Genomic DNA, 26,676 nt, shown 5'->3' with positions numbered 1-26,676 from the left:
CAAATTTTCAAATTTTTGCTTCAGGTGTTTGCAAATTTTTTGGTATTATATGACTTGTTCTCAAAAATGAATCACATGAGTCCCTTTAGCCCATAACCTTTTGTGAAGAAAGTAGTAAAATGGATACCTCCCCCATAACTATTTCATCCTCAGCCAAGGAAAATTCTAAGGTTTTTACTAATCCTAAGGTTTTGCAAGATAAAATCTAACTATTTCATAATTGGCCAAGGAAAATTCTAAGGTTTTTACTAATCCTAAGGTTTTGTAGGATAAAATCTAGGTCTAGAATACCAAGGAGGAAACGAGGAAGGAGGAAATGGAAATCGAGGAAGAGATCGAGGAGTAGGTGGAGTAGTATGCCAAGCTGGAAAAGAGGGTTAAAGTTTTAAAGGAAGGGTTCTTTACCTTCTCTAAATTTAACCTCAAAGTCACCCACGCTGCAGCCACCAGCATCCAACTGTTGGCATAGGAAAAGGAGGATACTGGAAGGGATATGGAGGACCATAAGCTGCTCTACAAATTCCTTGCTGATGACTAGTCTCAGATTCTACTAGCTGCGAAGGGGAAGGAGAAATTTTCTTTTAAAGATTTTTAGTTTAATGGGATCCTCCAATCCAAGACTTTTATGTTTATCTGTTGTTTTTGGATTTGCTGGTATCCAACTATAATTAAGACTTGGTGTTGGCCTGTTTTGCCAATAGTTATCTGGTTGAACTTTCGTAGTATTATATTTTTTGGACTTTTTAGTTTAGTTATTCCTAGTATTATGCTATTTAGTTTCTAGTTGAAGACTCTTTGGCTTTTCGATGTTTTAGATAGTTTTTAGCTTGCTAGTAATGTGCTGGTTACCAACTTTTTGCTTGTAAGGGCCAACCCCCTAGTTTTGGTTGCTTTATATTTCAAAAATAAAGAAACAATAACAAATGCAAGAACAAAATATTGACTTCTTATTTGTGCCATAAATGTGGTATTACAAAATTCACAAGTACAATATGCTAACCCACATGAGTGCCTTCATTACAATCATCTACAAGACAAGCTACAAACTACCACATAGAGTTGTCCTAGACAATGTTTGGGTCTTTCTTAAATAGGCAATCTTATGCCACTTGGGAAGATTCTAGACAATGAAACTTAATATCTAGGGCCGAAAGACCCTAACAATACATATAGAGTTGGCCAAATACATCTTTGACAATTATTTTAGATATTTTTCCTAGCCCAACTTTGGAAGGCCACAACTCTTGAACTGTTGCTCTGATTGGCTATTATAACCACTTTTTGAAAATGCCAACTCTTAACCTACCAACTTGAAATTGTGCAAGCACCCTTCTGTTGAGTTTTTGGACCTCATCCAGGCACTCTAAGGCCTCCAATGGTGAGCCTGAAGATTTTTCTGCAAATTTTTACACCAAAACTCTGCAATAACTTCTCTGATACTTAAGCTAGAACAATGCTATTTTTATGGGAGGCTTATAACTGTAATAGAACCCTCCTATAGAAAATGAGAACATTTTGAGCTCATATGACAAACTTACTAAAAATAGAAAGTTCCCATAAATAGTAACCACCTTGTCTACTAGTCCTTATTAAAATAGAAAAGATTGAAAATAAAATATTTTTTTGGATGATGTAAGATTGCTCTTACACCTAGGATGCTCCTACATTAGACACCCGAGGTAATTTGAGAAGTGACTCTATCACATCTCAAGTGTTCAGAGGAAAACCAAGATGGTTAACCTCCTCCTTTGCTAGCCATGATAAATCCTCAATTGGCCTCCCTTTCCATTTGACTAAATCTTTCTCATAAGTTTTGTTCCTAGTACTTTTTCCAACACAACTATCCAGTATCTCCTCAATCTCCTTTGTAGTTGAACTGGTTGCTGGAATACTCCACTATGCTTCTGCAACTTCATCGTCATCACCTCCTTCATAATACTATCAAATCTAAAATGTTAAATACTGGTGAAATATTCAATTCAGTAGACAACTCCACTTCATAAACATTTCTAGAATCATGCCTTTTCACTATCTTGCAAGGTCCAAACTTCTTCATCTTCAACTTATTATATGTACTCATTGGAAAATGCCTGTTTCTCAAATGAACCATGACTTCATCTCCAATCTAAAATTCCTTATACCCCCTTTTCACATCTACCTTAGCCTTATACTATGTATTCATCTTTATGATGTTCATCCTCACCTCCTCATGGATGTTCTTCAAATTTTGAGCAAAATCTTCTACTTCAACACTACTTAGCTTTCCTTTATCCAATTGCTATAATTCAGAAGCATTTCTAGGACTTCTCCCATATACAATATGGAATGGTGATTTACTAGTACTCTGATTGGAATAATTATTATATGCAAATTTTGCCTGTGGTAAAATCATATCCCATTCTTTTGGTTTATCTCCAACCAAGCATCTTAGCAAGTTTCCCAAAATGCAATTCGCAACTTCTATCTATCCATCAGTCTATGGATGGTGTGATGAACTGAACTTCAAATCTGTCTTCAACTTCTTCCACAATGTATGCTAGAAATACCCAAAAAATTTGGTATCTTGATCTGAAATTGTACTCTTTGGCAGACCATGTAGTCTCATGACTTCTTTGAAAAATAATTCTGCCACATGAACAACATCACTAGTCTTCTTGCAATGAATAAAAAGTGTCATCTTTGAGAACCTGTCAACCACCAAAAAAATAGAATCATGCCTGTGCTATGTCCTCAATAATCCAAGAACAAAATCCATGCTAACATCCTCTCATGGCTTCTTTGGTACAGGTAATGGCTGATAAAATCTTGTATTCTGCTTTACTCCTGCCATCTGACATACTCTGCAACACTGTACAAACTTTTTCACATCTTGCTACAACTATGGCCAATAATAATTCTCACCAACCAAACCAATGGTCTTATCTTTACCAAAATGTCCAACCAATCCTCCACTATGCTTCTCCATGATGACATTCTATCTCATTAAACTTTTGGGAATGCACAATTGGTTTCTTTTAAACAACATACTATCCCAGATCATGAAATCCAACCACTTTGTCCTGTCAAGTGTAATAGGTTCTGTACAATCTTTCCATGCTTCACCAAAATCAAGATCATCTAGATATAATGTACTAATTTCCTTGAACCCAACCACCTCTATCTACATTTTTGTCAGCAAAAGTTATCTTCTACTAAGAGCATCTGTGACTTTGTTAGACTTCCCACTCCTGTGTTTCAAAAAAAATGTGTAGCTCTACAAAAACTCAACCCACTTCAAATGCCTTTGGTTGAATTTTCCTTGAATATTTAAATATTGCAAAGTTTGATGATCAGTATACCAAAAAAACTCCTTAGGAAGAAGATAGTGTCTCCACTTCTTCAATGCTTGAACTATAGCATAAAATTCTTGATCATAAAAAAAATATTTTCTTTTTGCATCATTCAATTTATCATTAGAATAAATAATAGGTTCACCTTCTTGGCTCATAAAAATTCCTATTGTAGTACCACTAGCATCATATTATACTTGAAGCACCTTGTTAAAATTAGGAAGTGCTAAAACAAGCTACTCAATAACTTTCTATTTCAACAAATTAAAACTCTTATCTACTCCTATAGTCCACTTAAATTCTTTCCTATCCCCTCTCATTGTTTCAGTCAAAGGTCCACATTATACTACTAAAACCTCTTATGAACTTTCTATAAAAACTAGCTAGTCCATGAAAAGATCTTACCTCTACCACACTCCTTGAAGTAGGCCATTCAAGGATAGCCTTCACTTTATCTAGGTCCATTTTTAGATCTTCTACTGAGACTACAAATCCAAGGTACACCAACTCCTTTATTAAAAAACTACACTTCTTTAGGTTTATCAACAACTTTTCTTCCTTCAACTTATCAAACACCTCGTGAATATGGATCAAATGCTCCTCCAATGTCTTAATAAATATCAAAATATCATCTAGGTAAAAAATGACAAACTTACCTAGAAATTCCTTTAGTACCTCATTCATGAGTCACATGAAAGTGCTCAGTACATTGGTTAGCCCAAAAGGCATGACCAACCACTCCTACAGTCCTTCTTTGGTCTTGAAAGTAGTCTTCCACTCATCACCTTCTCTAATATGAATATGATGGTACCCACTCTTTAAATCTATCTTTGTGACATACTTAGCTCCACTCAAACAGTCCATAATATCATCCATCCTTGGAAATGGAAATCTATACTTGATTGTGATCTTGTTGATGGTGTGAGAATCTATGCACATCCTCCATTCTCCATTCTTCTTTTGTGCTAATACTACTAGTACAAAACATGGAATTAGACTCTCTCAAATCAACCGTTTATGAAATAACTCATGAACTTGTCTATTAAACTCTTCACTTTTTGCTAGTGTCATTCTATGCACTACCTTGTTTGGAAAACTAGTTCCTAGAACAAAATCCATTTGGTGAGTAATCTTCCTCATTGGGGGTAATCCATTAGGTACATTATCTGATACAATATCAAAAAACTCTCCCAACATATCTATAACTTTTGTAGGTAACTCCTCTACTTCTTCTTTACTATCTTTTTGAATTATAGCAAAACACATATGCTCATTCTTCATACCTTTGAGAAACTCTTTTCCATCAACAAAACATATTTTGGCAACACTAAATACCTTTTCTTCTTTCTCCTTCAATGAATTCAACTTATGTTTCACTCCATCCTTGGTCAGAGTGTAGCTATTTGCTTGCCCATCATGTAGAACATGCCTGCCAAACTACCATGGCCTACACAACAACATAACATATATCCATAGGTATGATATCAAAAAGTACCTCATCTTGGTAGCTTCCAATCTTGAACTTCACTGAGCACTACTCATTGACCATGACCTTGTGGTCATCTTGCACCCAAGAAATATGGTATGGATGTAGGTGTTTCTGCCTCTTCATCTTCAACTTGGTGACCATCATTTTTTACACTAGATTATTAGTACTTCTACCATCAATGATCACATCACAACACTTATTTTCAAATATGCACCTTGTATGAAACAAGCTCCTTATTTGATCAGGTTCATTCTCACCACTCAACATGACTCTTCTATTAACCAAGACTTCTTCTCTTTCAACATCTTTAGAATATGAGGATCTAGCATCTTCATCAACATGTGCAACTCTGGCTTTACCTTCTATTCTTTGATCTATCCTTCCTTGGCACTAGGTACATTCAAATGCTTTATGCCTTTCTTCTCTGCAATGAAAACATTTCCCACAAAAGCCTCCTCTTCCAAATCCTTATCCTCTACCTCTTCCTCTCTTATCTTTATTGTTTTGATCATGGAAACAATTGCAATTATTTCCCCTCTAGTTCTGATTGCTACTCCCAACCTCATCCTTGTTCTTTTGATCATCATTATGACCAACATAAGATCATTTTCCATATCTTCCATCATGACCTCTTCCACTATTCTTGTTGTCAAACTTGTTGTTTAGTTTTTCTTCAACTCTTAGGGAAAATTATTATGCCTCATCAATACTATTCATTCAAACTAGACTCAAGTCATCCTGAATGCTTGGACTTAACCCATTAAGATAACATGCAACATTCTCCTTAACAAATTTTGCATGGTTGATTCTAATGAAACCTTGGTAGAACTCTTTGGTATACTCTTGAAGATATTTTTTTGCTTACTTCAACCCTTGCATTTTCTTCAATAGATCAAGCTCATAATCCATGTGAATGAATTGTCACTTCAATTTAGCTATCATCCACTCCCATCTAGTAATTTTGTCCTTTCCCTTTCTATTTCACTCCAACTAAACCTCCTTCCACCAAATCTTCAGACACCCCTTCAGTTTTATTTTACAAACTTGACCCTATCAGGATCCTCAATATCTTCATACTCAAATACTCCACTAGTTCATTGATCCAATCAATCAACTCCTTTGGGTTATGATTTCCTAAAAATGTGGGAACTTCAAACTTAGGTCTTTTTTTAATCTTGGAGATGGCCCTAAAAATCCTTTCTTCCTTTGGGTTTAGAATTGTCTTTGCTTCAACATTTTCTTCTACTTCATCCTCATCCTCGCTTTCATCTCTTATAGGAAGATTTATTCCTCTATGTGTTTGTTCTTCCAATGCTTGCATTTTTCTTTGGAGGGCTCTAAAACCCTCTAGTGTAACACCTACAACTCTTCCACCATGCTCTCTTCGTCGAGGCATTTTTGTGCTTTTGCTAAAACCCTAGTGCAAACTGCCTCACAATTGGGGATCTATTTACATGCTCCACCCAAACCACGGTCTTGATGTGAACTGCCTCATAGTCGGTGATCTATCCACACACTCAAGAACTCTAGCTCTGATACCACTTGATGAAGGGTGCTCCCCTTAATACCATAAACTTGTAACAAAAACAAAGAAACAACAATAAATGCAAGAATAAAATATGGACTTATTATTTGTGCCGCAAATGCAGTATTATAGAATTCACAAGTATGATATGCTAACCCACATTGGCACCTTCATTACAATCATCTACAAGACAAGCTGTGAACTACCACTCAGAGCTATCCTAGACAATGTTTAGGCCTTTCTTAAATAGGTAATTTTGTGCCACTCAAGAAGATTCTAGACAATGAAACTTAATGCCTAGGGCCAACAGACCCTAACGATACATATATAGAATCGACCAAATACTTCTTTGACAATTATTTTAGATATTTCGAGTAGCACAACTTCGGAAGGCCATAACTTTTGAACCATTGCTCCAATTGGCTATTATAACCACTTTTTAGAAATGCTAGCTCCTGATCTACAAGTTTGAAACCACGCAAGTGCCCCACCATCAAGTTTTTGGACCTCATCCAAGCAATCCAAGGTCTCCAACGTTGAGCCTGAAGATTTTTCTACAAAAGTTTTCACTGAAAATCTGCAATAACTTCTCTGATACTTAAGCTAGAGAAATGCAATTTTTATGGTAGGCTTATAACTCTAAAATGAACCTTCCTATAGAAAATGAGAACATTCTGAGCTCATATGAAAAAATTACTAAAAATAGCAAGTTCCCATAAGCAGTAACCACCCTGTCTACTAGTCCTTATTAAAATATAAAAGACTAAAAATAAAATTATTTTTTTGGGTGATACAAGATAGCTCTTACACCCAGGATACTCTTGCATCATGGTTAAGAAATTCCATAAAAGTTCTTTGAATTTCTCGATCAACACTTGTTCCTTCACTAAAACAATGTCCATTGATTGCATCAATTTCATCCATAAATATGATGTGATGAACTAATGATTCAACATACACAATGTTTTGAAATAAAAAAAAACTACTATTAAATATAAATAAAATATTAGCATTTGCAATTATATTAACAAACAACAAAATTTAGTCTTTTGATCTGCAAATGAATAAGAACTCATACCCGGTGATCCCATGCATAACCAAACATTTCCCTAATCAATCTTGCAACTTCGCTGATATATTTATCTATTATAGCACTCAAAAAAAAGTATTACAAAAAGAAGGCATAAATCAAACATCAAGTCCAAGAAATAAGAAAGTTGGATTGCATAAAAGTAAGATGGATATCAAAAAATCTAAGCTATAACCTTAAGAAAATTGGCATCAATGTTACTAGCAATAGCTCTTAGTAATACTGTCTTTCCTACTCTAGGAGGGCCATATATAAGTACTCCCTAAAATTGGAGAAAAAACAATCAACCTCTATGAATGAATTCCAACAAGAACAAATAAAACATGCAAGTTAAACTTTACATAAACAAGTAATTACCATGATTAATTTGCATCCCACACAAATTTTACTTTAGGAGGTTTGATTCAAACCCTATGAAAGAGTTCAAGATTCATTAAAGGAATTTCAATAGACTCTCTTAGCTCCCTGATTTGATTTGCTAACCCTCCTACTGCTGAGTAGCTCACATTGCTGGGATCCTCATGTAGCATATTATAAACAACAGGGTCCACCTGCATCCAATATACACAAACAAAATGATTAGCCTTTTTCTAGAAAATCCCTTCAAATATTCTTATATAATTTGTGTTTATTAATAGCTTGATGATGTGAGATTCTGATGTTAGCTAACACACAAGGAAGAACCCTCATTATTATAAGTGTTTTCATGTCAAGAACAACACCTATGCCTATAGTGAGCCTATCTTTATCTACCTTATTCTAACACCTAACAACATATCTTGGCCCACTACTAGCTTTCACAATTACTGTACAAAGAAAAATTCATAATCCCAATATTAGAAAAACTAATTTACTTTAATAGTACAAGCATGAATAGTTAAATATTAATTTGTTCAAAATTAAATATCCACTAGAGATAGAATCCTAGATTCATAGGTGATACATATATTAGAATGATAGTGAAATAAAGGATGATCATACCACATCCACATTCCCCTATTGGAAAAATATGAGAAATGTAAGAATATTTAAATTGGATTTTTCAAAGTACCCTAAAAATTATGGAAACAATATTTCAAAATGGAAATAAAAAGGATCAAGGATAGGAGAAATAGATGCGAATGCATCCAAGTGGGGGATAAGGAACCTGGAAAATAGATATGAGCATATTTATTAAATTATATCTTTTTTCCACCTTTCAAACTATATTTATGCATTTGATTGCATGTTGAACATGTAAATATCATATAAAATAATGTATGATATTGATGCAAAATAATAAAGAGAAAACTATCTAATGGTCCTTTATTAATTTTCCAACTTTAGCCATGGCAAAACATGTCATTTTTACAATATTATATCAATCAATCACCTTTCCAAAAATATCTATGTATTTGATTGCATGTCAAATATGTAAATATCATGGATACTAAATGTGTGATATTGATATTAAGCAATCAAGGAAAAACTATCTAGTGGATCTTGATTACTTTTCTAATTGTAACCATGTTAAAACATGTCATACTTTCTAATTGTATCCATGCTAAACCATGTCATACTTACCATACTATATCATCCAGTCACCTTTCCAAAACTATTTAAATAGTTGATTGCACATAAAATATGTAAATGTCAGGACTATTGAGTCAAAAAATGACAATCAAGGGAAAACTATCTAATGGTGATTGACCAACTTTCTGAGTCTAACCATGTATGATAGTGAACCAAGTACAAATTTAAGGAAACTATTAAGTAATAAACCTATATGCTAGTATGTTTGTCTATGAACTTTGTCACCTTCAAAGAAAGATAAACTACCCATACACACCAGTACATAAAATAAAATGAGAAATTAAGCATGGAACTATATATTGCTCTATTATGGAAAAAATGTGTATCTACAAGACATAATTATACTTTAGTTATTATTTGGAAGTGATAATAAATGGAAAAGGTTACATGGAAAAGCTAAAAATTTAAAAGGTTACCTGTAATATTATTCAACATATCACCACACTCAAAAGAAATAATGAGAATAGTTCATGATAACATTGTGAAACAATAGAATGCACAAGCACATGAATTATGGTGTATTCATATACCTTAGAAGATTTGTTTTTCCCTTTAAGTCTACTACCTCCCAACATATCAAGTCAATTTGTATGACAAGATTCATTAAATTTTTTTTTAAAAATATCATGAATCAATGCATACTTTAGAATGATCAAATATCATTTGTTTCCACTATTCAAATTCTTCTTCATGTCTCCCAATTTGCAACAAAAGTTCTCAAATGAAATCATGCAATGAGAAAATGGAAAATATAACAATAAGAGGAGGAAAGCCTAGTGACTCATACCTTTTCCATCCTAGTGTCATAATTACTATGCAAGACAAGACATGAGAAACTGCCAATACAAAAATGAAGATATGTAGTTGATGGAGTCCATCTTGTGATATAAGAGGAACCTTCCCCTGCATCAAAATAAGAAAGGACAAGATCATTTAATTTTCTTTCCATTAGAAAAATAGCTCCATTTGATCTGAATATCCAAGAAAAAAATTCCACCTTTGAAGCATAATGACCAGTTGGAACCCCATTTGTTGTCAAGCTCTACCTTAATGGTGTTTCATGAGAAGCTATGAACATGAGCTTTCTATGTATTGAAAAAATTTTAGTCTCCTCAACACTACTATCAATTCTACAAGCAATTCAAAAGAAATAAAGCTAAATAACTTAATTATGTTATTTACATTGGATCACTCTTTCTAATATCTTTCTCTTATTTATATGATGAACCATACAACATGATCCAAGAATTTGATGCAAAAATAACAACATAATCAAATGTGATTACAGATTAAAAAAGAAGAAGAAGAATATCTTAGAGAGAAATAATTTGAGGCAATCTCATAGAAATCCATTCTTTCGAATACTTTATACACTGCAACTAAATTTCATAAATCAATGAGTTTGACTATAGCATCCTTCTGCATTGGCTGAAACCAAGAGATTCAGATAGTTAGTTGTCATGCAATCATAGGTTAATGTTGAGCTTCCCTTGGTTTCAAGAATAGTTTAATATTCTCTACTAATCAAAACCAACCACATGAAGGTGGAAGCTCATTTGCATACTTGATGGAGTATGCAAAATTCATCTAAAATTCCCTGTTAACATCTATATTCCCTGTTAACATCTAAAATTCATTCATTCTATTAATAAAATGTAACATTCATGAATTATCACATGATAACATTTATTAACACATAAGTTTCATTAGAACATCCACATTAACATTAAAAGATAAGATTCATTAGAAGATTCAATAGAACATAAATAAAACATCTAGACATAAATATTAGTCCTTATCAAATAAGTTACATATAAGGTCACATGAATCATTTTTTTTCTTTTTTTTGGTCCTTCCCTATATTTTTACAGAGGCATATCCATGTCATCATCGATATTTCTTCTCACTCATGGACATGCACTCGTTGTCCTTTGCAAAGGTGGGTCCTCTGCAATAACAAATAAAAGGGTTAAATTTTAAAAATTTGAGGCTTAATTTTTTAAAAAAGAACATTTTAGTGCTCTTTACCTTGTCCAACCACATCATCTTGCCTATTAGCTTGAACCTCAACATGCTTATCAGGAAAAACCTTTTCATCCCTTGCAATTGTAAGACAAGATGTTATTCTTCATCTATCTCATCATTAGGATCATTTTCATTGTCGACATTGTCACCACCACTATTCTGGTCATCATCATTATTCTCATCATCATCGTCATTGTCATCGTCATCATCATTGTCATCATCATCTTCATCATTATCATCTTGATTAGTAGAAGCATCATCATTGTGATCAGTAGAAGCATCATGATCATGATCAATAGCAACATCATTTACATTAGGAGCATCATTGACTAATTCTCAATCATGATCCACTTCTTCCTCTTCCTTAGTATCTTCTTCTTCCATTGCAGTATACTTTATTGGCCTTCCCCTTGATTCATGTCTTAAAAAAATGACCAACTTGGTTTATGTGGAACCTTTGAGTAAAGTACCTACTCACATTAGCTTGAAAGAACATAAGGCTCATCCCAAACTAGGTCAAAAAAACTTGTATTAATCATTGCAAATCCATTCTCATGCTCAATAATAGTTCTACCAAGATCATTTTAATTGGGTCATAGTCTCTACCATTTTACGATGAAGAGAACTAATTTGATTTTGATTCTTCTTGTCTTTAAGCCATTACAACTCTTGCAAGTACAATAATATTTTTCATCACCTTCTCTTTGAAAGTTAGATAACAATCTAGTGATTGTCTTCCTATTTTGATCAAATTCCTTGTATTATTTGACATGATCCTTCTTCATGAGAATAACCTATTCTTGTACCCTTATTGAGTTGGTTGTGTATATCTACAAAAATATTGGACATGTTGTACTTAATGTTTATATTTGCACATATGGTTTTGAAATAAAAATATGGTGTAATTAATGTGTATATCTGCAGAAATATTGGACATGTTGTACTTAATGTTTATATCTACACATATGTTTTTGAAAGAAAAATTTGGTGTAATTAATGTGTATATCTACAAAAATATTGGACATGTTGTACATAATGTTTATATCTGCACATATGGTTTTGAAAGAAAAATTTGGTGTAATTAATGTGTATATCTGCAAAAATATTGGACAAGTTGTACTTAATGTTTATATCTGCACATATGGTTTTGAAAGAAAAATTTGGTGTATTTATGCCTCTTCATTTTGATTTTGTTCAAGGGAAGCTTGTCAATGGTAATAGAAAACAAGAATGCATTTTCTAAGAGTTTACAATTGTTCAACAAAATTAATGTTTTACAAGAAAATGCACCTAAAGAACTATTAGCTCAGAAGCAAGAACATGGTGTTGAAATAGTACAAAAAGTGCTTGACATGAGAGGTCTACAAGTGAGGGTGTTGACCAATCTTGAAAACTTGAATGCTGAAATGAAAGCTATCGAGGATCAAACACCTATGCGAGAGTTACAACACGACGTGAAGTTGATTTTAGATATGGTAGAGGTAGATATTCATAAGTTTGATTAAAATTGAAGGAACAAGAGAGAGAGTTTGTGGCAATATACCAAAAGGAGAAGGAGAAACTTCAGAAAGAGATCGTATGACACAAACAACAACTAGAAAACATAGAGGATATTATGGGAGCTCTAGATAGAATCCAGGAAAGTGTTGCAATAAATAAGATTGCATGAAGAAAACCAAATCCCAAGGTAAATATTAGATCTACCTTGCTAACTCCTAATGGGTTGGGATAATATTATTTGTCCCCATCACATTCACTTTGATAGCCATGTTAGGGAGGTGATCTCACCTAGTTCATCCTAATGACTTTGAATTCCTTAATCACAATCCTTGGTGCTCAAATTAATGTCCAAGAAATTTGTACCTTAGGGCTCTATTTGATCATCATTTGAAAGGGCCTCAAAGTTGACCACAAAATGTCTCTCAATATGTTGTTCTTTACTTTCATTAGAGGGGGAATCCATATCTTGCTTACTTGGACATAAGGGTGACCTTTTCTTCTTTTGAGGTGGCCCCTTGTCCTCTATCCCTTCCTCTTCATTCCTCTTGTTTGTAACTCCTTGTCACTCCCTCCATTTTTCTTCTTATTTTTCCCTTCTTGTGTTCTTGAATATTTAGGGAGTTGTTCACATAATTTCTCATTTTGTTCTTCTACAAATTTCATTAGTTTAGATTTCAATGGAATTCATTTTTCCTTCAACTTAGCCATCTATTGGTTTATCCATGTGCAAGTGAATGGTGTTGAACATGAATCATTATTGTGTCAAAAATTTACCCTTGTTCAAACAATCTATAATAGGAATTACATTCTATTTTGCTGTGTCATGATCACCATGGAAATAGCATCAACATTTTCTTAAACTAGCATATCCTAATATCAATAATGCAATAAATTGGAGGGTATAGTAACTCAACTATATGAGATGCTTCTATAGTTGACCGCTACTTTCATTCATCCTAATTGTCAACATACTCTCTTGAAATTTTTGAGCTTATATTTGTTCTCTAATTATTTGTAGTCAAATAATGCTCTTTCCTGGTTTTGGCACAAGATCTTTAAATAAAACATACTTCTCACAAAATTCTTACCTTCCAATTTATTGCATTTAAGATATTAGTATTTTTCATGATCACCTTGGAATTTGTCATGTATTGCATCTAAATTTTCTTTACCATTTCTTAGAAGAGTGTTTCAAGGTTGGGAACCACTTCAACATTCTTTGCATGGTTTAGAGGTAATATTGTTGTGGCAGAGGCTCTTGCAAGGGAATGAGCCTCGTGATTATGACATTTACACAGAAGCATGACTTGCTTCTTCAATTTCTTTCACTTGACTCTTCACTGAAGTTATTCTTCCAATAGTGAGAATAGCTACTACAAATTCCTAGGAGCCAAGGGACCTTGAACCTATGCTACATTTTGTAGAGACATGTGAGAAGTTACTATTAGATTCAATACTTCATAACATTTTGGATCATATAGGATAACTAATTTAATAGCAGCAATAGATACTTGGGATCCTAATAGGGAGAGCATGCCAATACATGCATGGTTAGATTCTTGGCTTCCATTGTTGGGCCAATGTGGAGCCTTTATATCCAACCATTTTTTATAAGTTGGGGAATGCAATTCATGCCTGACATGCAAGTGATGCATCTACATATGCAATTTTATCACCTTGAAAAACTGTATTTGATCCTGCTTGCTAGGAACAACTGATTGTTCATTTCATTATACCTAATTTGATGATAGTTCTCCAAGAATTTGTAATCAACCTAACTAATCAGAAACTAGAGAAATTTAACTAGGTTATGGCTTGTTTCTTTCTAAAAATATATGCCATGATATGTTTTTGTATAATTTCTAGCAATCTCTGCCCATTTTTCATGGTTTGCATTATTTTTGTGTAGGATCTTGAGCTAAGTCACTTAGAACAGGTTGAGTGAGTTTTATTATTTTATTATTTGGATTCTAGAATATGTATGCATCTGGATCAATTTTTTAGTTGTGCTAAAAAGTAATAAGCATCTTCAAAAAGATCTCTCTCTCTATATATAAAGGCTACAAGTTGTGCAATTTGTCATGTATTGCATTTTCATTTGCTTTGCCATTTCTTATAAGAGTGTTTCAAGGTTGGGAACCACTTCAACATCCTTTGCATCATTTAGAGCTAATGTCATTATGGTAGAGGCTTCTGAAAGGGAATGAGCCTCATGATTATGGCATTTACATTGAAGTAGAACTTGCTTCTTCAACTCCTTTCACTCAACTCTTCACTGAAGTTATTCTTCCAACAGTGAGAATAACTACTACAAATTCCTAGGAGCCAAGGTACCTTGAACCTATGCTACATTTTATGGAGACATGGGAGAAGTTACTACCAGATTCAATACTTTATAACATTCTGGATCATAGAGGATGCCCAAATTAATAACAATAATATATACATGGGACCCTCACAGGGAGAGTGTGCCACTACATGCATGGTTACATCCTTGGCTTCCATTGTTGGGCCAATATATGGAGCCTTTATATCCAACCATTTATAATAATTTGGGGAATGCACTTTAAGCCTGGCATGTAAGTGATGCATCTACATATGCAATTTTATCACCTTGAAAAATTGTATTTGATCCTGCTGGCTGGGAACAACTAATTGTTCATTTTATTATACCTAATCTAATGATAGTTCTATAGGAATTTGTAATCAACCTAGCTAATCAACAACTAGACATATTTAACTAGGTTATGGCTTGTTTCTTTCTAAAAATATCTGCTATGATATATCTTTATAAGATTTCTTGGGAACTTTGCCCATTTTTTTTTGTGGTCTACATTATTTTTGTGTAGGATCTTGAGCTAAGTCACTTAGGATAGGTTGAGTGACTTTTATTGTTTTATTATTTGGATTCTAGAATATGTATGCAACTGGATCAAGCTTTCTAATGTGCAAATATATAATAAGAACCTCCAAAAAGATCTCTATGTATCTAAAAAGACTGGGTTATAACTTGTTTCTTTCTAAAAATATCTTAGATATGATATGTTTTTGTAAAATTTCTTGCAAACTTTGGCCATTTTTCATGGTGTGCATTATTTTTGTGCAAGATCTTGAGCTGAGTCACTTAGCATGGGTTGGGTGAGTTTTATTGTTTTATTATTTGGATTCTAGAATATGTATGCAACTAGATCAATTTTTTTGTTGTGCTAATATGTAATAAGAACCTTCAAAAAGATCTTCGTATATATATAAAGACTAGGTTATTGGTTGTTTCTTTCTAAAAATATCTGCTATGATATATTTTTGTAAAATTTCTTGTGAACTCTGCCCATTTTTTGTGATCTGCATTATTTTTGTGCAAGATCTTGAGGTAAGTCATTTAGCATAGGTTGAGTGCATTTTATTGTATTATTATTTGGATTTTGGAATATGTATGTAGCTGGATCAATTTTTCTATTGTGAGATAATATGTAATAAGAACCTTAAAAATATCTCTCTAAATATATAAAGAGATACATGTTTAGAAGGAAAAGAAAAGAACATTTACATAGGTACTTCTTCTTGCCCTTGAAGAAAACCACAGAGTAAGGGCACATAGATCACAAGGGTACAACATGGCAATTAAATCATAGAGCTGCAAGGGCATGACAATGAAATGAAAGGATCACAAGAGCACATCAATGAAATACACTGATCATAAGGGAATGACAACATTTACAACTCTTCATCCTTGTTTAGAGCTCTCCAACTCTTTCGCATGTAACTCTCCATAGTCAAAATAAATGGGGAATGATTTATGTTGTATAAGGGTATGACACGACAATGAAATCGTAGATTTGTAAGGGCATGATAATGAAATGCAGAGACCATAAGGGCATAATAATGAATGCACCAATCACAAGGGCATGACAATGTTCATAGCTCTTCACCCTCGTTTGGAGCTCTCCACCTTGTTTGCGTGCAAATCTCCATAATCAAAACAAATGGGGAATGTTTTATGTTGTATTTTATTTTCATTTTATTTATGCTCACACAGGTGTTGCATTTATGATGTCAACATTGGTATTGCGATGGTGTTGGGGACAACTACAAAAAAAAAACAAACATGAAAATAAGCACAAATTACACTGCCATCACAATTTGACTCCAAATATTGTAGCGGCCAAATAAAGACAAACACAAGAATCAAACAAGTGCCATATTTGATAAAGATGATATTCTTACTTACTTTCTGCAAATTCATACTGCAAATCATTCATGAAAGCATTGACAAAACCTTTTAGACCATTTTCTCTAGTTGACGCCCTGAAAAAAACCAATAAATCTTGTCAACAAGTTAATTATTCATTTCAGACATGAAAGCTCTAAATGCCTAATTAGCCACAATAAAACGATTTAAGTTAAAATATGATTTTGTAATGAACATTCAAGAATATCAAGTGTTGGCTAGAGAATAGACTATATTATTTTTAATCCCCTCAATTTAAGATGAGAAACTTAAAATCTTGATTAAACCCCACCCACTACAAAGGATAAGTACTAAAACTAGAATATATATTTCAATATCATGGCATTTGACATTAATATTTAGTTTACATTTAGCAGATGTGCACCATCATTGTACTTAGACACTCATTCCATATCAAAGTGTTCTGGTGCTAATGTTGCATATCATTAGAAAGTTCTTAGTCACCTATAAGCATAATAATTAATTAAAAAAGATGCACAATGTTGCAATACCAACATGAATGTGAAAGCCTAATGGGTCACAAAGACAACACTATCTTTGGTAAACACCACAACCAAAATTCTTTGATAGATACATATGGATACATAGGTGATGCATGATAATGGTTTGAAGCTTGGGACAAAACACAATATAAGAGCAAAGACATGGCACTCAAACCTTTTGTTGAAAACATAATTTAAGGAACAAATAATAGGGATGTGTTGTTTTGGATAGGAGGATTTTAAAACTTGTGTTGACCTTTTCATTTCCCTTTCTTCTTTTAGAGAAAATTTTGACCCTCATTTGATCATCTTGTTTTGGGAAACATAAATAAGTGATATTGAAAGACCCACTCAATTTTTAAAGCTTTTGGGTGTGTATTTTGTGATGTGAAGATAAATATTTTCAGCTTGTTTTAATGTGGGTTTTCAAACTACAATTTGGTGTGTGTGGTTTTTAGTGTGTTGATGATCATTCTTCATTATGGAATTTTGGAGTGAGATAGTGTGTGTTTGGCCTCAAATTCAACACCCTACAGTTTATTAACATATTTCGGAAGTGAGTATTTAGGGTGGCTGAAGCACAATTTATCACAACTCTTAGATCTCAATTTGCCTCTTGGTATTCATCTATTATGTTTTTGTTCTCAAGCCACCATATTCTAACCTATCACTTGTGGGTTTTAATGAGTGTTTGATTATATTATTCAAATTCTATTCTAGAGGGTTGTACACTTCCTCTTTGACACATACTATTTGGACATAAATTGCTACTAATGAAAACTTATTAAAGCTAGAATCTTTCTTAACATATATCACCAATGTAATAGAAATTATGATGTCTGATATAATATAATAAAAGTGTGATTTCAACTTGTAGCTGAGCGCTAATGTGATTTGTAATGATTTTTAGTATGAATTGATTTAAGAAATAATTATTCTCTTTATTGTAAAATTATTTCTATGGATGCAAAACCTATGGATAAATTTTGAAGTAAACAATCAACAAACTACTTGTTTGGCTCATATATTGCAACCACATACCACAACCAAAAAAAATTAGGGGTGGTCATTACCTTATTTTTATTAGAAAAAAGGATGTAAAACACCATTGAATAGTTTAACAAAAAAGCTCACTAGCATGCATGACTAAAGGCTATCATATGCCAACTAAAATAGTACAATTTCAATCCTAGAGTAATGCAAGATGTCACATCAAAAAACTCTAAGAGAATAAAATGAGATGCACTAAAGAAATAAACCATTTGGAACTTCATTGTAGAGGTTCATGTTCAATACCTTAGAAAGATGTGTTGCATGCTCAAACGTACACATGTTGAAGTAGGGTATGATGGCACCCAAGATTCTTGTCTTCATTTTTTATCTTGAAGAGAAGACATCATCACAAACACTAGGGATATGAAAATTTTAAGTGGCCAATAATTATTAGACAATGAGCATACACAATGAGAAGTAAAAAAACTATTATCATGAGTATAAAAATAACAAAAAAAATAAATATACATTCATTGATAGGAAAAAGTAAAGGCAGTGATGTGATCATTGAAGACAATAGCATTCACTATTATAGTAGTGATATTGCATGGTGATACAAAAGAAATGGTTGAAAAGATGATATAGAGAAAATAATCTCAATCAATTAAGGAAGTGCTCTTGATAGTAAGGGGGTCTATAATAGCTAAAATAATTCAATGAGATGGTCATCATGCAAATAAATAATAGAGAAGTGATTCATGAGTGCAACAATGACATTATTACAAGGTTTGTGATCAATCAAAACACATCACATACAATGCAAAAAAAAGCCAAAGAATGTTCAAACACATTGATTGTAATGGAGATATGTTTAGATGTTCCACTATTTGAAGGATGTTTAGACTATTTTAAAAGGTTTTCTATTTAAGAGACTATTCATGGAATAGAGACATCCATTATAACGATGAGATCATATCATCTATTTTAAAGAAAAGCATTTACTAATTTATGAGCATGTTAGGAGCAACTCTAGAATATTATAGTTGTATCAAGGTATTGCTACAATACAAAATGAAAATGATGCTATAAGATGGAATGATAGTTATGAGGCAGTGGTATCGTATATTGAGAGTCAAGAAATATAACAAGAAGTACATGAAGGTTTCCATTAAAGGGTAATGAAAGTCATGTTGTAAGCATGAACTCTGATGATATTCCTATGGGGGAGTATTGTAGATGTGTTACTATGATGATATGTTACATTCATGACTAATTTTGTCATTGATGTCAATGTAGCAATTTTCTATGGTAATTGATAGAAGAACAACAGAAAGATCAAGTTGGTATAGATGACTAGTTGAGTATTATAACTATCCAAGGTTATGGGAGATACTTCTGAGTATCTAGTAAATGCAATTAATGTCAGAAGAATAAATGATAAGTCTAGAAGAAGTTATGTAAGTTTTAGTAATGTCTGTTCTGAGATAGAGTTTATAGAGGTATATTCTAGTAAACTTATTATATCTCCTAGAAAAATTGTTATTCTAAGAATTGAGGTTGGGGATATGAAGAAGACATGTTGGTGATGATGTGGCTAAGATCACTCATCATAATATTTCTATTGACATATCAGTCAAGTTTATTATTAGTGACATACACTTAATCAGATTGAAAGTATCTACTGAGCTTATTGTATAGTTAATAGTGTTTCCAACCATTTCAGTTACCACCAAGTTCTACAATTGCTACTAAGTCCTTTGGAGAAATTCCAATGCATGCCAAGTAGGTACAGTTAATGCAAAGATCAATAGAGTAAACCAAGCATCTCAGTGTATGCTGAGTTTACCAGTGTAAACCAAGTAGTACAGTGCTTATCGAGTTCGTAGTTTATGTGATGTGAATCCTGTATTAATTGAGCTATTGAGTGTTAACCAAGTGATTCATTTTATACTGAGCTCAAGGAGATAGTGTTTACCATGTCATATAATGTAAACTAAGAGACTCAATTTATATGAGAAGTTTCACAGTATCTACTGAGTCACCAATGCAGACCAAGTTCAACACTACTTGAAAGTGATTAGTATGGATTGAGCTTCTACATCTACCGAGTACATGATGATGTTGAGCATTGAGAGTGGATGTTGAGTATCAGAACTTCACCAAGTCAGTCTTTAGAGCTCGAGTGTCTACATTTGAGCTGACTTTGTAATATTTATGAAAACTTGTATTGTGGCCATCTTTGTAATTATGTAATTGGATTGATATATATGTAATGTATTGTATCATATCCAAGTGTGATTGTGAATGCAATGTAATCAAATATAATAATAAAAGATCAGAAAAGAGTGAATTACAAACACTACAATAGTATAAGGAGCAAAAAATACATATCTATCACAACAAAGTGATTAGTACATAAAGGAATCTCATTTAGCAAAATAAGTTGCAGATCAGAGATCAGCTATTGCTTCATCCTAATAGGTGGATAGGTCAAATCCTTTAACAAAGTAGACCTAATAGTCTTTTGTAAATCTCTTTACTGAGTGCATACTTCAATGTATGTTTGTAAATCCTTTCACGAGGTGGACCTAGCAGCCCTTATTGCTCCTAATAGGGAAGATCATCACAAGTGATCAATGTAACCCTTAACAGGCCAACTTTATACTACAGTACAAAAGCTTGTGGGTATCATCCCCACCCTAGTTTTACTTTCTATTTGGAAGGTTTCTGAGTCACCAAATCTATGTGTCAAAGTGTTATGAATGCTTTGATATTTTTTAGTTTCTTATGTATGCAATTAGATCAGATTATATGAGAAGGATTAAATGCTAATTGGATAATTGAAGTTAAAAGTTTTATAGGGTTACTGGTTCACCCCTCCCCTCTTAGTAACCTAGCCTATCTAAATATTTCCAATAGCTGGTATCAAAGCATTGTGGTTCTCAGGAGAAAGTTTAACAACTTGAGAAAAGATAAGGGCCATGGAGATATTTAGACTTGACAAAGCTATTGATAATGAAAAGCTAGATTTGGAAATGGCTAATACCCAACTCAAGAAAACAAAGGAGCAGCTCTCCCAATTCGTGAAAACAAGAAAAGTATTTGCAATTCAAATGAATGAACATCTCTACATTGAAGAAAGGATTAAAGAACTTCATCCTGCAAGTAACTTAGATGAAGCAAATGATGCAATCAAAAAAATCCTAGAAAAGAATGGTTCCCTACAAGAAGAAGTGAGAAAGCTAAGAAGAGAGCAAGAAATTTAGTTAGCAGGCTATGTGAAGTCATGGAAGAAAAGAACAAGATAAAAGAAGAGATAGAAGGAAAAAATAATGAAATCTAACAACTATCCCTTTAGCAAGTAGACTTTATTATTTAGCTCACCAATGCAAATGAAGAAATCATGAGTCTAAGATTTGAAAGTGAAAGATTGAAGAATGATCTAAACTCTGAATGGAAAATCAATGAAAATATGATGAAATCCCAAGCAGAGATGAATCAATTAAATGAGGAAAACATGTATAGATAGAAAGGAAAAGTAGGAATTAGATATACAGAAGGAGAATCATCCAAGCAAGAATCTCAAAAGAATCAAAGATCTACTTGCAACCACTATGGTAAGATGGGTCATACCTCAAATAAATGTTGGAGCAATGGAAAAGAAAAATTCAATGGAAAGTACTACAATTGTAGTCAACATGGTCATAAGGCTAATGAATGTAAAGAGGAACCAAGATTTGAAGGTAAATGTCATAAATGTAAGAAACATTGACACAAGTCATCAGAATGCAAAACCAATTTATTGAATCCAACAAAATAAATTGTGAAAGCAATATTTGGTTGAGATTACAACACCTGGTATAGATGTCATTACTGTGGAGAATTTAGACACATTGGTATGAATTGTGTTAAATATCATATGAGGAAAAGAGATACTACTAAAAGATGTTTCACTTGTATAGAACTTGGTCATCTTTCTAAGAACTGGAAGAATACTAGTAGAATTGAAGATGAGAAGAAGGTAAAAGGTGATAACATCTAAAAACAAATGAGACAACAATGGGTTCCAAAGTCTACCAAGACTATAAGTCCAAGAAATGGTGATCAAGTCACTCAAGAATTGGGTGACTCTACCATTTCTACTTAAGTTCTCAAAGAAGAAACTAGGACTATGCTACCAAAGAAAACATTCAAAACAGTTCTAGATTGAAAAGATATAAGATCCATATCTGTATTTAAGATACAAAGGGATCACCAAGTAAAAGGGTACTAGTGTTTACAAAGTTACTTTCCTTATCAAGTGAGGTTGGGTCATAGAATCTACAAAGTAAGGTTTGGAGTAACTATATTCTATGTGGTTACTAAATGACAGAAGACTCTACCAAGCATGGTTAGGAGTAATGAAGATGCATATGCTTACCGAGTCATGAAGACTTCACCGAGTGTTTAATACAAAAAAGTAGATGATAGTCTATCAACATGATATCAATCACCTTTTGTACCAAGCATTTATGGAATTTTTTTGATAAAAGGCATGGAATCAAAGTCATTCTTGTTGTGAAATTCTTGAGAGCTATTGTCAAGTGTGATCTTCAGAGCATTCGAGTGATTTGAGAAAATTCTTAGCGAAAGATTTTGAATTCTCTCAAACCCTATTGAGTGAAGATGGCATCCAACAGTAGCAAGGAAAAGTGAGGATCAGATATGTTGGTTCATGGTGAATGGAAGGCATTGGACTTAAAGCTCACTCCTGCAATCATCGAAACTCTAGATGCAAGTAGAGCACAGTCTTAAATCCTTCCAAAGGTACTATTGATCAATGATATTCACACTCATTTTAAATGTGTTATTCAAGAGATTGGCACTTTGGAAATGGATGATGCCCTAGATAAACTATGTGTAAATGGAGTCTTGAAACCCAAGCACCAACACCTAGAAACTAAATGGTTGACTCACATCCCTAACATGCCCAATGAATTTGAGTAAAATGGATTAGGTTTATCCTTAGTCGGGTGCACAACGGGCAATTGTGGTTGGAGCAACCATATTGATCACAAAGAAGATGATCCATTGAATCATTGGTCTCCCAATACTGGCCAAAGCTAAAATGATTAAAACCCTAGGTCAGGTTAAACTAGAAAAGAAAACCCTAGCAGAATAGGATGACAAAGGAAAGAAGATTAGTAGTGTCACAGACATGGAGCTGAAATTCAGAATCCATACTATTGCACATAAGATTTATAGCTCAAGTAGGTTAAACAATGTATTATGCAAAGCAGTTGACCTTGCATACAAGGTAGTGAAGAATAATCCATCTTACGACCTTGCTAAGCTACTATTGAAACAATTCAACAAGAATATGGAAAGCATTAGGACATCAAAGAATAATCCATGTAAGTTTGGCCCCTATTAACATGTCCATTCTTTTATGTTCAAAAATTCTTCCCTTTAAAAGGCACTATTGTTTGGAGAAAAGATATGCCTCTACTTTATCAAATCAATGATTATATTGTTGAGATGGGTGAGAACTATAATAGTATCATGGACAACTACTTTGATGTATTCAAGGAAAAGATGAGCATTAGGTTTAGGATTCCCAAGAAGTTAGTTGAAGATTACAAAGATGATGTGTGTTTCATGGTGGACAGTGACAAAGTATACATTCAGGCAATTAGTCCTAGAATAGCACAGGTAAAACCTCTTGGATATGAGGTTAATATAGATGAAACCAAAGATATTATTGAGACACTTGTTAATGAGATAGTGGATCCTAAGGCAAGATATTTTGGTATCTATGATGAAGCAAAAGCTAGGATAGAACTTGAAATAAAGCTCCCTCAGGTGGTTAACAAAGGAAATAAAAGAATTACTAAACTGAAAACAAGTTCTACCCTTTTTTTGATCAAAGGAAAAGGTGAGGATGAGGAAGTAGAGGATGAGGAAGAACCTAAGGAAGAAGAATCATTAAAGAAGAAGGGCAAGGTAATTATCACCAAGCCACCAAATCCATCATAGTATTTACAAGAAGATCCTCCAAGAAGAAAGCTAACAAGAAAGGAGGAGACATTATTTTCAAAAAGCCTCCACCAACCTTCCAAGATAGATTGAAAGACCTAGAAGCTAGAGCCAATATAACAAAATTTAAGGCGTTAAAGAATGAGAGTAGAACACTTGAAGAGAAGAAGTAGATAAAAGATCTTGTGATGGACAAAATGGGTAAGTGGAAGTACTCACCTGATCAACTTGCTTCTCAGATTCCTAACATTTTGTTGGATAAGATCAAAGCCAAGATGAGAATTTTCCATGCAAACTGTCAAAGACATCTATGGGAAAACTCTGAGGTAGCTTATACTAAGCATATCATATGCATAAGTAAAAGAGTCACTAAAGAAAAATGAAGAAAAATTGACTCTAAAGTTTAATACTTGCTTGGTTTTGATGAAAGATATTGAAGATGTTGTAAGGAATGAAATAAACATTTGGAAAAATTTCTATCTTTTACATAAACCAAGTGATTTCCTTGTGAATGTAAAAGATGATGATGATGATGAAGATAAGGAGAAAGATGAAGAGGAAAATGTTGAAGAAGTAACTCATTTTGATAATGTAGATGATGAAGAGGAATAGGAGCAAGAGGCTACTGAGGAAGAAAAGAAAGATGAAGAGAAATTGATCTAATTAAGATAGTTGAAGTAGTTGTTACCTCACTTCCTCACTCTCCAAGCAAACCAGTGACAACATCAACCATAGAGATAACCCTAACAAGGCTGATTGTGACCATCGGTTACAATACAAATGTCCAATCACTCTTTGCTCCTATTTAGATCTAAACATCATTGACTAAAGTGACTTCCACTTCATCTACCAAGCTACAAACTCTTCCCTCTTTTACCAAGTTGGCTACATCAATTTTGAGCATAATATTTTTGGGCACATCAATTGTGAATACATCAATTTTGGATTCTTTAGGTATTTCTATTAGTATTCCTTCAATAAACTATGTAGTATCACTTTTTATAGCTAGTATTAGTATTTCTACAATTATTTCTATTGTTGGCACACAAGAAATAAGTGCAAGGACAGTTGAGACCAAGGCTCAACAAAGCACAAAATTATTTGGGAAAAGGAAAAGAGATGGAGGAAGATATAGATCTAGATGAGGAAATTGTAATCCCTAATTAGGATATTTCCAAGCTTACCCTTGACCAAATACAGACATTTGGTGAACTCCTCCAGAAGAAAGCCAAACAATAGAGATTAAGAGAGGAAAGGGACAAAGAATTCAAAATTATTGAAGATGCAAATAATATTTTGGCAGTGGCCATAAGCATTGAGGTTGATTCTTCACAACCAATTTTGTATAAGCTAGTAGAGGCAGTTCAAAAGTTCAATGATGATATTGATAGGTAGGATAAGCTAGTGCATAAGGTATAAAATAAGTTTGATGATAAAGTGTTGGAGCACATTGCTCAACAATTTGCAATTTATCAAGTAGAACTCTCTACAATCTTAGGCTCTCTAGAAAAATCTTGTACAAATGTATCATCACTTTTTGGTAAATTATGTGGCATTTCTTATTTTGCCAAGGAAATAAAGGACAAATTGTCCAAAATAGATGAAAACCTTAAGTTAAGCGCTCAACAGTTGCAACTTGACCCTAGATCAAGTTTTGCACACTTTAAGAAGATAAGATTCTTGACAGATATGAAAATAGAACTACTTAGAGAAGAAGCAAGGATACGATCTACATTGGTAGATATACAACATATGATTCTTCCCAACATGGATGCACTGCAGAAACACATTGCACATTCTAAAACTCTCATCCATAATGATAATTTCTCCATAGCAAACCATATGATAGAGTTGTCTGTAGAAGTACTAATTGCTCTACACAAAAGTAAGATTTTACAAGAAAAATGGAACAAGACCTTGGAAATCATTCTCAAGGTATATTGAGGATTTCTATCTCATTTTGGCATTAACATGTAAATATATAGAATAAATCTTTGGCATTAATGTCAAAAAGGGAGAGAAAGATATATGTATAAGGGGAGTATATATGATGAATAAGAAGATATGGACAAAGATGTAAAGAATATGGGGGAGAAAATACAATAAGTTGAAAATGTAATGGGCAAGAAAGATATGTACAATAAGTATCTGTTGTATATACCAAAACAATGTATAGTATACTGTATGAAGGAAGCTTACCATGTACATATATATATATATATACAAAATCAATTTTGAAGAATCTCAAAAATACTATACTCTACTGAGCTTTTATCACAAGGTGATGGATAAGTATTCAGGAAACTTTTTGAATTCAGTTTTGGCTGATAAGTGTTTTTGTCACTAATGCCAAAGGAGGAGATTGTTGACATATCAATCAAGTTTGTTATAAGTGACATACACTTAA

At 33.2% G+C, this 26,676-nt stretch overlaps 1 pseudogene; it reads right to left on the bottom strand.

Annotated features, from left to right (window-relative positions):
• LOC149549113 (26S proteasome regulatory subunit S10B homolog B-like) overlaps positions 1-26,676 on the bottom strand; it is an 88,264-nt pseudogene that overhangs the window by 8,409 nt on the left and 53,179 nt on the right.

The sequence above is a fragment of the Cupressus sempervirens genome, chromosome 7, assembly GCF_028749045.1.
Source record: "Cupressus sempervirens isolate cs-2001-9-10 chromosome 7, ASM2874904v1, whole genome shotgun sequence".
Lineage (NCBI taxonomy): Eukaryota > Viridiplantae > Streptophyta > Pinopsida > Cupressales > Cupressaceae > Cupressus > Cupressus sempervirens.
This window is presented reverse-complemented; position numbering and strand designations above follow the sequence as displayed.